Source organism: Lycium ferocissimum, unplaced genomic scaffold (genome assembly GCF_029784015.1).
Source record: "Lycium ferocissimum isolate CSIRO_LF1 unplaced genomic scaffold, AGI_CSIRO_Lferr_CH_V1 ctg535___fragment_3, whole genome shotgun sequence".
Lineage (NCBI taxonomy): Eukaryota > Viridiplantae > Streptophyta > Magnoliopsida > Solanales > Solanaceae > Lycium > Lycium ferocissimum.
In genome coordinates, this window is record NW_026725958.1 from 158,921 (window position 1) to 168,250 (window position 9,330).

Below are 9,330 nucleotides of genomic sequence, written 5' to 3' on the forward strand. Positions count from 1 at the left end.
TTTTAGATTTATTCTAAACACTTTTTTAATTTATAAGTTGCTTTGCTAAATACCTTAAAAATTAAAAAATAATTTATAAGCTCATTTGATCACTTATAAACCAATCTAAAGAGGCTCATATTCTACTAGTACTACTGTCTTAAAAGAGAAAAAGGCAGTTAGTGGCTTCTTTTGACTTTAGAGAATGTCCAGACAACTTATATATTCACCAAATGTCTGACAGGTTATACTTACATTATCAGTAACTGACAAAATCAATTAATAAATAAATGCGTGATAAATGCGTTTCATTGATTTATTCAATGAATGATGACATCATCTTAATGCTTAGTACCTTTGACTTTAGAGATTGTCCAGACAACTTATATTTTTCAAGAAAACTTATATCTTCACCAGCTTTCTAACAGGTCATACTTCCATTATCAGTAACTGACAAAATCAATTAATGAATGGGTGATAAATGTGTTTCATTGAATTATTCAATGAATGATGACATGATCTTAATGGTTAGCTATGTTGCTCGGACTCGGGTGCGGGTGTCGAATACGGGTATGAATCTAGAGGTCGGATTCGTCACGATCTAAATTTTAAGATACGAGGGTACGGATACGGTTGCGGGGATTAGGCAAAAAATAATTCAAAATCCTAAAAATAGAGTTATAAAACCTAAATTTTGAGATATGATGTGAAAAGCTTGAGGAGAAAATATTGATCAAGAGGAGAATCTCGGAAGGAGATAAAAGGAAAAAGAGTAACATAGAAATTTCTATATACAAGTTATTCCATTTTCTTCAATTTCACCATAGTTTTTTGTTTTGATTTTTGAATCTGTCTGAAATTTCTCCCTCGATTTTGGTCAAAGTACCCAAAATTGGTTGACCAGATCGGGTACGGATCTCACACCCATACCCACATTCACACCCCTATCGTGTCGACATGGGTGCAGCATCGAAAGTGAAGAGTCCGAGCAACATAGATGGTTAGTACCTTTGACTGTAGGGATTTGCCAAGGCCTATTCACCAAAACTTTTTAATAGTTACGCAATCAGTAACTGACAAAATTTTATACATAGAAGAGGCTAGAAGCGCAGTGCTGTCCGCCGACATGCCAGCTTGCTTGCGGGGTTATATTCGGTATTCTATAACTTTAGTGCTTCAGAGTATTATACCATAGTGCTGCATGAATGTATTTTTCCACTGCTGAATAAGAAAATCCCTCCACTTTAGTTTAATTACTCTTGTACCAGCCGCAAAGTTATTGTACCTGTGGCCCCCAGTTGTTTACCCGTTTCAAACCTGCTAGAAGTCTCAGTTGAAATCGGGGGGCCCACTGGCATTGCATTTTCATACTACAAGAGTCTGCATTGTTACTTTGAGTTTTTTCTAACCTTGTGGGCCTCACTAATAATTAGAGGTGTCAAAATGGGCACTCAGCCCAACCCAGCCCATCCCTAAAGGGCTAAAGAATTAAATAGGCTAAGATGGGTTGGCCCTTTTAATTGAAGGGCCTATAAAATGCAAATTTAATCCAAATTCTTAAGCGGGCCATGAACAGAATGGCCAAAGACTTTAAGCTTTTTTAAATCTTTCGAAATAATATTTTCTAAGTGAATTTTTGTACAATTTGAACATGAAACTTTTACAAAATAGAATCTTCTACCACCCATTCTTGCGCAAATCAATATCATAGAAGAAAAAATTCAAAAGAACAAATATAAATTATTATTTTTAATCACTAATTCAAATCACATTCAAAAGAAATTAAACATAATATAAATTCTAAGACTAAAAAGTATTACTCCAGTTTCTAATTACTACTTAGTAGTACATACATTCTTTTTTCTCATTACTTTTTATCTTTTTGTTTAATTTACTTATATATTTTTTTAAAATTAATTAATTTATTATTCTTTTCTTCTCAAGAAATTTCGCCCCACCCTCGGCGCTATGGCCAAGAGAAATTTAGAACACAACCTCACTTCCATATGGGCCAAAGAAATTTTAGCCCAACCCTACTTAAATAAATGGTTGGGTTGGGCTGACCTCGCGGGCCAAGCCCATATTGACAGCTCTACTAATAGTCATTCCACATGCCTGTTTACTACTTCATTCCAACAACAATTCTTGCCATATAAGTACTATTATTTGATGTATTTAAAAAGTAGTATAAGAAAACAAAACTAACTAAAATTGATATATGTTAATGTGAGTTTTATTATTGTTTTTCATTCCATAATGCAGATTGTATTTCAAGGGATTTTTTTTGTTTTAATAACAATGTGATTATCAGGCTTTAAAACTGCCTATCTAAAATAATATTAAAACATAAATATTGTATCTTGCTCAATACCACTCTTAATATAATTTGTTGGGCCCGTCTTTGGGACGGGCTTTACATCTAGTCAATTAATAAAGGGAAAATTACATATGGTACCTACTTAAGACTCTTTATTACAAAATATATAGATAGTTTTCTTTATTTATAAAACATAACGATATATTACGAAACATGACGGATTTTCATATATTTTTTATTTTTTTATTTGTTTTTCCAGAAATATATATTTTTAAAAAATTAAAAAAATTTAATTTTTTAAAAAAAAAATTTATATATATTTTTTAAAAAAATAAATTATATTTTAATTTTTTTTTTTTCCTCAAAGGCTTAAAAAATTACCTCAAATTTTTGTGTATGAAAACTGTAAGAAAAATGCATGAAATGTGTATGTGTGAGCGAAATTTTTAATATAATTTTCATACATAAAATTGTGAGCGAAAATTTTAAGCCTTGAATATTGTATGAAAGTTTTTACGTTGTTGTAGTTGTATTAATTTTCCAGAAACCTAATACGAACTTTATATACGAAAAATGTGAATTAAATTCTAAGTCTTGAGCAAGATATACACATTTCATACCATTCATGCATAAAATTTTGAGTGTAATGTTTAAGCCTTGATCGAGATATACACATTTCATACGTTCTTCATACATAAAATTTGAGCGAACTTTTTAAGCCTTGAGCAAGATATACACATTTCATACACAAAAATTTGAGCGATTATTTTAAGTCTTGAATGTTGTATCAAAGTTGTATACAATGTTGTTGTAGTTGTATTAATTTTACAGAAATCTAACATGAACTTTATACATGAAAATGTAAGCGAAATTTTAAGACTTGAGCAAGATACAAATTTCATACTGTTTTTATACACACAATTTTGAGCGAATTTTTTAAGCCTTGAACGAGATATACACATTTCATACATTTTTCATATCGTTTTCATACACTAAATTTTGAGCAAATTTTTTAAGCCTTGAGCGAGATATGCACATTTCATACATAAATTTTTGAGCGAAAAAAATATTTTAAATTTTTTTTAAAAAAAAATTAAAAGTAATTTTTAAAAAAAAGCATGTTTTGTATAGGATTTGTAATGTTATGTTTTGTAAATATAAAACTATCGTCACGTTTCGTAAATATAAAACTATCATCGCGTTTCTTAAATATTTCTCTTAAGATGTATATATACATAGTTGTCCCATTAATAAACGGGTGACAAATGTGCCTCATTGAATTATTCAATGAATACCACCATCTTTAACCAAAAAAACAAAAAACAAAAGGCAACTCACCGTAACACATAGCATAATATAAAATAATTTGATCCACGTTAAATTAAATTATATAATTAAAATTAGCACGATAAATTAATAGTTGTTACACATTCTATATTAGTTTCATACTAGCCATATATGCCCGTGCGATGCACGGGCCGAACATGTTTATTCATTTTAATTAGCCTGTCTTTAAGGTTTGTATTTTGTAAATAATTTTTATAAATTTGTAATAATCATGACAATGAAAGTTGTTCATTAATGTGAAAAAGAAAATTAGTAAGAAGGTGAGGGAAAATTAATATTTTGATTTTAGATTTTTTCTTTTAAATTATTTAATATCTTATATGTATCACAAGTTGATATCCATCTCAATCAATTAACCTTCGGCATCCAAACATAAGAACCATTGTTGTATATATTGGTTTTTTTAAAAGCAAAACTAATAAGAAACGCAACCGCCTCTCTAACTTTTTGAATAGAATCGTCAAAACGCACAAGACCATCTTTAACAATTAAGTTTAAAATGTGACAACTACATCTCACATGAAAAATATTTTTTAGCGAAGGGTTTAATTCTCTTTTTAAAAGACCAATCATCTTTGTATTATTAGAAACATTATCTAAAGCAATACAAATTATTTTTCTATAAATGTTAAAAAATCTCATAATAGTAGACTTTGAATCCACTAAAAAATTTTCATCGTGACGACCTTTCCCTTCATCATATAAAAAAGCTATAATTCTTTTTTGCATAACCCAATTATCATCAACCCAATGACATGTAATAGCAAAAAAAATCTAACTTGTTAAGACTAAGACGAAAGTCATTGGTATAGAAACATTACAATTTAAAGAATTAAATACATGGAGCAAATAAAATCGTATTTTTTATACAAATATATAACATCCGCTCTACAAGTACTTCTAGGAATACCCTCAAATAACGGATTATAACAACGTTGAATGTAAGTAACAAACTCCAAACCCGAAGGAAAGGAAAATTGTAAACAATCATAAGCTACCATTTTAGCTATTTCTACACGCTCTTGTTTCTTGTCATACTTAAAAATTTTACCGGTTCGTGGGTCTATCGTCATTTGAATACCCCCCACATTTGAACCCGTTTGCTCTCCCCAAACATCCATGTTTCTTTCTCATATGACCATTTATGTACCCGTTCCACCATCCTTACTAGTTCCTTTGCCTAAAAGCAAATACTTGTTTACATATGTTACATTTAGCTGTTTGGCTTTCCTTATCCTTAGTCATAAAACTCCAAATTTTAGCGGTTGGCTTACGAGTTCTAGGCGGGTTATCTTGTGTATGTGATTGTGCAGGACCTGTATCTCCTATGGGATTTTCAGGGGCTTGTGTTTCATCATCATCAATTTCATTGAAAGTGTTGGTATAATGTTGTTGCATTGCCTCATGATCTAAAAGTGGATTATTTCCACCAACATCAATACCTAAATTAGGTGTTTCTTCCACAAATTTTTACTCATTAAACCCACCCCTAACAATACCACTACCACCGGCACCACGTCTAAATCTCTTCGCCATTATTACATAGAATTAATTTAAATCACACTCAAATAAATAACAAGAAAATAAATTGCAATAAATTAAATTGCTAGAATTAAATTACAACAACAACAAGCCCAGTATAGTCCCACCATGTGGGGTCTGGGGAGGGTAGAGTGTACGCAGACCTAACCCCCAATTCAAAGGTAGGACTACTGTTTCCGAAAGACCCTCGACTCAAGAGAGGAGAAGAGGGAAGACAAATAGAAAACAAGACAAAGGTCAGATAGGGCCAAGCATATCGAAAACAATATGATAACACGAATACCAAAAGCGAGAAAGTCATGGTAGAACAGTCCGGGAAGAAAGGAGTATTAACTACTATAGATAAATAAAATAATCAAAGTACAACGGCCCAACAAATATAAGCAGCAATCACATGCATAAACCAAAAGGCAATAAACAAATGAGCGAAACTGCAACTACTATGATGAAAGGGTAAGCCACCTAGCCTTTTATTAAATTGCGAAAAATAAAGATAGAGTTGGAACGAAGGTGCCAAATTGGTTGGACTAATTTCCAACAAAGTGAAGGCGGCTAGAATTGCAAATCCACCAAAGCTACTGATTGTTGCAAAATCACCAACTCCACCAACAATATTATAATTGAAAAATTAATAATTGAAACTATAATAAGACTTTATAATATTTAATTGAGAGAAATTTAAAGTGGCTAATTGTTGCAAAGTAACTATAATTGAGAGATTGAAAGAAAGAGAAGAGTGAATTGGTGTGGATTAAAATGGAAATGGAGAGGGGTTTATATAGGGGTGGGGGATGGATTAAAGTGTTAAAAAAAAGGTTTGGGGGGGTTGGGGGGGGGGGGGTGCAAAATGTGGGTTTGGGACCGTTGGGCAACGGCCATTTTGCAAATGGACCGGCCTTACGACGGTCCAGTGATATTCCAACGGCTACATTTAAAAAAAAAAAAAAAAAAAATTAATTCGACCGATTTTACCCGTCCGGTTCCGATTCCAAAAAAATCGAAACCGGACCGGTATTTAATAAACGGTTAGCCGGAACCGGTTCCGGTTTTACCGGTTCGGTTACCGATTTTAACTGGTTGACGGGCTTATATACAGGATATACTTGTTGATTTCGTTTTTTTTTTTTTTTTTTTTTTTTTTAAATTTAACCATTCAATATCTGAAATCTGCGGGTACTATTTATCCATATTCGCCCGGGCAAAGTGCATGAGTACCGTTTTTAACGATGCCATTTAACTTGTGCTTGCTTTTAAAAACTTTTTATATGTATACAGTGTACTCCACTACGGGACAACTTCAAACATATGATGTAGTTAAATAGGTTCAACATTTGATATGCATTAAGGCTGAAAATACTTAGTTACTCATTTTTTTCTTACAAATTTCAAGTTTGACTGCCATGAATATAATGAGACTATGAGGCTTACTTTGGTAATTATGTGCTACGCGATAAGATCAATCTCGATGTCAAGGTAATAATATGCGAATTTTAATTAAGAGTAGTTTAGTCAAGATATCTATTTTTTTTAGGAGTTAGTATTTTTCCGGCCCTTCCACGTACTCTATCGCATAGCATGAATTTAGTGCACCGAGCTGCACCGTGTTAAAAGACTAAGTAAAAAGTACTTATTATTAACTAGAGGATATATTTGCAGAGGTGTCTTCTGACGAAAGAAGGAATAAGGGAATTACTACTATAGTCACTATGTAAAATAGTTCATTATTATAATTACTAATTTTTTTAAAAAAAAAAACTTCCTGCATTTGAAAATAAATGAATTTTTGGGATGTGACATATCCTTTAAGAAATTTTATTGGAAACATTAATCGAAGAGTAATTTATCAATATCACCCTTTTGCTTCTTCTCAAACTTTTCATAAAACTAGAGTTAGTCAATGTTGTGATTTAATTATACTTTAAAAAAGCCCATTAAAAAGAAAGGTAGTTATTATGGAAAAGATAATTAATACTCCATATCTTTGGACTTCGAAAAATTTATTCATCCTAGACCATAACAAAAATACCAAAAATTCATTTATATTGAAATAAAGAGAGTACTATTTAACAAAGTACTAGAAACCCAAGGGGTTGAGGATTGTTTCAAAAGTTTGGACTTTGGAAGGCGTATACTACAAGTTTTCTATTTTTCTTTTATTTATTTTAGATGATTAGAATTTTTTTATTAAGATATCTTTTTATTATTTAAAAATCAAAACGAATGATAAGTTTGAAGTTATAGATTAATCTGTTATCGTCTAAAATCAAAAGAAAAGTTTGAAGCTATATATGCACCATCGATCTTAATTCTAAATGAACAAACAAAGATTATTTCATAAATTTATAAGCTGATATTAAAATACTAAACAACTACAACATATCTAGTAAGATTTCATAATTGTGCTTTGGGGAGGGTAGGATGTAAACAAACCTTATCCTACCTTTGTGAGATACGGAGGCTTTTCCCGGTAAGCTTCGGCTCAAAAGAAAAGTAACTGATCGCAGGATTATAAGAAAAGAGACAGCAAAATAGCAAGATAAAGTACAAAACAAATATGGCAACAAATAGTAATACACATCGAGAAATAAGAAATTTCTTGGAACTGAATACTACTACTAAAAAGAAAGAAGATAGGAGGAGACTACACCCCCACCCCACTCCCCCAACCCAAAAAAAAAAAAAACCACCACCACCACAGAGTGCGACAATTAGTTGAACTCCAAATACAATGAAAATTTTACCTACTTTAAACATTTTACACACTATATTAACAATAAATGTCATAAAATATTAAGATTGAACCTTTTTTTGGCAGTGAATTATTAAGATGAACATGATTTAGAAGTCATTATAAAACCACCCTAGCTACACATTGCGTTAACTACCATTAAAATCCATCTCGATAAAAGCTTCTCAAGTAACCTTTTTTCCTTTGCGTGGTGGGGTGTGTGTGTGGGGGGAGGGGGGAGCATCTTGCCTATACATATTGAAGATAGGTGTCTACTATTTGAGGTGACATGAACACGTACGTATAGTTCCAGCACCCCATATTTATAACTATTTATCACAATTCACAAGTTAGTAAGTTTACTAAACACTTTAAAAGAAATTAACATATACACATAAGAATTTGCAAACCCTTCTAACAAATCAAACTTCCGCTTAATATAAATACTGTAATAAGCAAGAGGAAATATTAGAAAAATTAATTAAGTGAAATATTGAATTCATCTAAGAGTACTGTCTGTCAACAAAGAAATCCAAGAATTAATTAGTGCTAAAGCTTATAAAACAAAGATTTTCCCAACTAAAGAAAATATTTTACTGAACAAACGCTTTAATTGTTTGATGGACCATGTAAATTGGGTATCAAAAAAGTGTGATGGAATATAAAGGCACCAGAAAAGAGGGCTACCTTGTAGGTTCACTGAACCTGGACGTGTTTTGGAATTCGGATGCAAAGTAAGTTTGAAATTTGTTTTGCTATTAAATTACAGGTCTATAAGCTGCCACGGATGATGTGGGAAAGAGAATCCGGAACCAAAATGACCCAAAAAAAAACCATTTGAACCAAAATACCCTAGCAAAAAAAAAAAGTAACATAAGATTTTTGGTAGTGAATTTATCAATAAAGCGACTTGAGTCCTTAACGCAGAAAATACGCTATAGAACATAAAAAAAAAATTTTTTTTATAACACAGATTTTTATAAGCGTTATAGAAATGCGAAAAAAAATAAAAAATTGGCCTACTTTATTTTTTCCAACACTTAGTGTTTTTTTCCATACTTTGACCAACGATTAGTCGTGTGCACAAGACTCCTAAACGTCAATATTTTATATAGAACCCCTGTACTTTTTTCTGCGTACAATAATGTAGGCTCAATACATCAAGGATAAATAAACGTTCGGATCGTCATTTTAGGGGTTGAAAAAGTGCCCGAAGTAAGTTTTGTTTGAAAACTTTAGGTTAATTGTTCATATACATAGACGTCCATTTTTGTTTGAAGACTTGTTGTCATTAGCTTAAAGTTTTTTATTTTTAGGGTTTAGATTTAAGTGTGTTATTTTTTAAAGCGTAACTTTATTTCGAATATACACGATTTTTTGTGCTCGGACGTCCGATTTAAGCGATTTTTTTTTTTTT